This window comes from Perognathus longimembris, chromosome 1 (genome assembly GCF_023159225.1).
Source record: "Perognathus longimembris pacificus isolate PPM17 chromosome 1, ASM2315922v1, whole genome shotgun sequence".
Classification (NCBI taxonomy): Eukaryota; Metazoa; Chordata; class Mammalia; order Rodentia; family Heteromyidae; genus Perognathus; species Perognathus longimembris.
This window is the reverse complement of record NC_063161.1, coordinates 118209951-118214982: the sequence shown is the minus strand read 5'-3', so window position 1 is coordinate 118214982 and position 5032 is coordinate 118209951.

Below are 5032 nucleotides of genomic sequence, written 5' to 3'. Positions count from 1 at the left end.
ATGTCCTGAGAAGTCATTGATGTACAAAGAGTAGCCCAATTTACATGAAAACACTCACTCACCACGACTGTGAAAGGAAAAATCACTTTAGAAAATTGGAGAGCTGTTATATGGGGCCAATCAGGAACTAGAGGTGGGTTGGACTAGGGTGGTAGCAGGAGAGATGTCAAGAAGTGACCAGATACAGACTGCATATGACAACAAGAACTATAATATGTGTTAATAAATTGTCTGTGAGATCTGAGTGAAGTAGAGCTATCAGTGTGATTCTAGTGTATAGGTATGAGTGACTTACTGAAAGGAGAAAAGGAAAATTCATAATAGCAGAGAAAACTTAAGAGTTCTTTCTCGATGTGTAAGTATGAGAGATTCCTATTATGCATACTGACATAGGGAAGCAAGCTTGGCAACTGTTGTATGTTTTAAATTGCTGTGTAACAAAATACCACAAACATAATGGTTTAAAACAATAGTTGGGTATTATCTCACCATTTCTATAAAGTCAGAGTTCAGTGATGGGATAGCTAGGTCATTTGCTCAGGGTCTCACCAGGCAAAAATCAAGATGTCAGCCAGGCCCATGATTCTCATCTGAGGATTGGACTCCTCTTCTAGAATCATTGGCTGTTGGCAGGGTTCATTTCCTTGCAGCTGTATGACTGAGGTCCCTGTTTTCCTGCTGGCTCCTCTCCAGGGACTGCTCCCAGCTCCTGACCTAGAAGCTGCTCTCTGGTCTTTGACATGTGTCTCCCACAGGCAGTTCACACCACAGTTGCTTGCTTTCTACAAACAGCAGGAACACCTCTTTCTGATGTTTCACCTTCTATTAAAGGCTCAGCTGACTGACAGGCCCATTCAAAATAATCTCCTTCTATTATTTCAAATCCAACTGATCAGTTAACAAGAAGAGTCATACCATGTGGTAATCACAAATTCCACCAACAATTAGTGAGAAGAACTTGTAAAGGGAATGATACAGGAATCTTGGAGGCCATGTTAGAATCCCTCATACCACAGTTGATGAAATAGCCAAAAGAGAATGTAGGCAGAAAATTGTCCACATTCTTGATACATTCTTACCTAGAAGTTGAATGTATTTATCTTGCACCGTCTAATAAGCAGTTACTAGATTTGGAAGCCACAGAGCTAACCCTCTTCCTTGGCCTTTAGATTGCCAATTGTAAGCCCTGTCAGCCAAATACACAGCCACAACTGGGTAAACAAGAGAATCAATGACACTCAACCTAATAGCTAGCTATAAGGATGAATCTTCATCCCCAACCCCTGTGAAAAAGCTGGTGAGTTATACAAGAGGAGATCTCGTACACATTTTTGAGCTGGATCCATGTGATTCCCTGAAATGAGCCAGGAAACCAAAGCTAAAAGACGGCAGAGGCACTGGAAAAGACAATCAAGGATGATAGAGGTGTTTGTTTGTTTTTATCAAGACATTGCTAGAGATTGTAACAAGTGTACAGAATCCATAATTTAGAGAAAACACATAGAAAAAAGAATGAATAGACAATGTGAGAGGCAAGAAGAAAATGAAGGCATTTGGAGAGAAACAGACATTTAAGTAACAAAAGAGACTTAATTCTATTCTGTTCTTATTACTATGGCTCTTCATTAAATTTGAAAATCTATAACACTAGCTTTCCAATACTATTTTGATACAATTGTATTTGTCTTTATACTAGCATTGCTCTTTATACTCAGGATTATTTTAGCTAGTCAGGATCCATTGTGGTCCTATAAAAATTTGGGGAATATTTTTTCATTGGAATTTTCATGTGGACTGCATTAAAATAGCCATTTTCATAATATTAATTCTGCCAATCTCTGAAAATGAGTGGGCTTTTCATTTGGTGAATTCTCCCATTTCTTTCTTGAGTGTTTCATAGCTTTCATTATATAGATCTTTTACCTCTTTGATTATGTTTAGTGCTAGGTTGTTTTAAGGTTGTCATAAAATAGGATTGTTTTCCTGATTTTTTTCTCAGCAGATTCATAAATTATTGGTACCGTATACAAAAAAATGGCTACTGATTTTTGTCTGTCAATTTTGTAACCTGCTACTTTGCTGAAAATATTTATCATATCTAAAAGTTTTCTAGTGTTTAGTGTCTTCTAGTTATACGATTATACTGTCTGTAAATGGGGATAATTTGATTTCTTCCTGTTCTATTTGAATCTTTTTTTATATCTTCCTCTTGCCTAATTGCTCTGATAAGAATTTAAGTGCTATTTTGAATAAGAGAGGTGTAGAGCTGACACATCTGTCTTATTTTTTCTTTTAAAGAAAATTCTTTCAGTTTTTCCTCATTCAGTATAATGTTGACTACAGGTTTGTAAGAAATAAATGAATAAATAAACACCAGGAGAACAAATCAGACAAGCAGAAATGATCAGACAGTTCTCAAAAGCAGTATACATAGCCAATAAAATACATGAAAAAAAGTGTTCAACATCTTTATCCACAAGTAAATCCAAATGACACCAAGAGTTAATCTCAGTTTAAGCAGAATAGCTATTATCACAAAAACAAACAGCAACAACTGTTGGCAAGGATGCAAGGGAAGAAAGGAACCTTCATAAACTGTTTGGAATGCAAATTTAGTACATTCCTATGCAAATCAATATGAAGTTTCCTAAAAAAAGAAAAAAGAAAACTAAAAATAGACCTACCATATGATCCAACTCTAGGGTATATATGTCCAAAAGAATCAAAGTCAGAATGCACCAGAGATGCCTGCACACCCATGACGACTGAAGCACTGTTCACAACAGCCAAGATATAAAACCAACATGGGTACCCATCAGTAAATAATGTGGTATACATAGAAAATGGAATCACTCACTCTAAAGAAGAGCAAAATTATGTCATTTATGGAAAAGTGGATGTAAGATGGAATGCAATTAGCTCATTTGTGGGGAAATGGATGTAAATGGACATCATGATGTTACTGTCTCTCATTCATGGAATCTAGACTTTATAAAACAAGACTTGAACATAGAAGGAAGACTGAGCATGAGGGAGATTAGTGGGACAGGGAGCACGAGACAGAACACCAAAATGGAGGGATGAAGGGTGAAAAGTGAGCCAATGCAACAGCAATACCTACAAGTCAATATGCTATAAGCCAACTGTATATCTCAAGGGAAGGTGGGGAGGGAACTGGAGAGAAGGGAAGGTGGGAGCAAAACAAAGAGGATAAGAAATGCCCTCATTGCCTTACATATGTAATTGTAACCCCTTTGTACATTACTTTGACAATATAAGAAGTTAAAAAAAGAGACAGTAATGGGAAGTACGAACAAAGAATATTGTACATATATGTGCAAATATCGTAATGAAATTTATTATTTATAACAATAATATATCCTATCACTCAATATATCCAATTCCACATATCTCTGGAGATCAGTCAAATGTGAAGATATTCAGAAAAGGAAGGGCAACCAGACGTATTGATATAATCCAAACACAGAGCATCCTTGAGTCAGAGATGAGCAGGAAAAGAAAGAATAATCAGAGAAGAAAATGTAGTTGGTTGACTAATGATTTTCTTTACATACCTTACTGGTAGATGTTAAGCACCCAAACTGGTTAGAGAGGGAAATTTATCCTCTCCCACTGTGCTTGTACTTCATCCTTGTCTCTACATAAACAAAAAAAAAATCATTGTGGTTTCTGGCTATAGCATTAAAAACATAACATTGAATCCACATGGATTTAGGAAGGTTAAGAGAAGTCAGCCTACAACATGCCAACCTGGTTCCATTCTCTATGGGTGTCACACAGTCTGCCCTAAACTGGGTACAGCATGTCTCCTTTGGGCCCTTTCCATAGCATCTAACTACTTAACAACTTATCTGTCCTGTGAAGCACAGATAAGTCCTATTAATCCTCTGAGCTACATTTCCATTTCTGGAATGGAAATGCTTACATTCCTGAGACTGGAGAAAGGAGGAAGGGTAGAGGCACTCAGGGTCCAGGATAAATTATCTAAAGAAAAATAGGACATTTGGCCTAATGTGGAATCTCCTTCTTATGTAGCTTTTAGATCATATTGTATCAAGAGGCCTCTTTTTTTCCCTAATTTGAATAAGTACCAAAAGCCAGCTCAAGGATGCAGGCGTCAGCCGTGGATTCTGGTAACTTTTCAATGCATTACAACAAACTCCTTCTTTATCACAGTTGCTGATGAACGTCTCTGTTCATCAGTCTATCCAAAGAGCCTCAGTAAACTGAAGTGTGCAGTGATTTTTAATATATGAATATTATAAATGATATTTTAATGTTAATGGATTTGTAGGTGAATTTCTGTGTGTGTTAACAACATCTGTCTATGAAAGTCTGTTAAAATATTTTCTTGGTAAAGTCTTTATAGCTAACACAAAATATCCAAAGGATTACTTGTTTTGAATGTAGTATAATCTCAGTTGTTCAGTTTTATTGTATCTTCAGTCAAATTTTGCAGATACATTAATTTTATAATGAAGAGCATATTTGGTCACTGGATATATACATGCAAGTCAGACCACCAAAAAGTGATTCTTATTTCATGCCAAATACAAAAACTAACATAAATTGACATAAATTAGAGACATAAGTTTAAGACCTAAAACTATGTAACTTCTAAAAGAAAAGCATAGGTATTAATATTTATGATCTTAGGTTAAGTAATTGTTTCTTAAATATGACAATGAAAGCACAAGCATCCAAAAGAAAATTAAAAGCCAAACAATAAAATATAAATTGAACTTCATCAAAATTGAAAACCACAGGAAAAACTAGGTTAAATTAAGCTTCATGAGAAATTAAGAACTTTCAACAAAATGAAAATGCAACCCACAGGCTGAGAAAAAATACCAAGTACACACACACACACACACACTTTATAAATGAGCTTATGTCCAGAATATATAAAGAACTCTTCAAATGAAACCATTAAAAGGTACATAAACCAATTTATAGTGAGCAAAGTGTTGTAGTAAACATTTCTCTGAAGTTGATAAACAAATGTCCAATA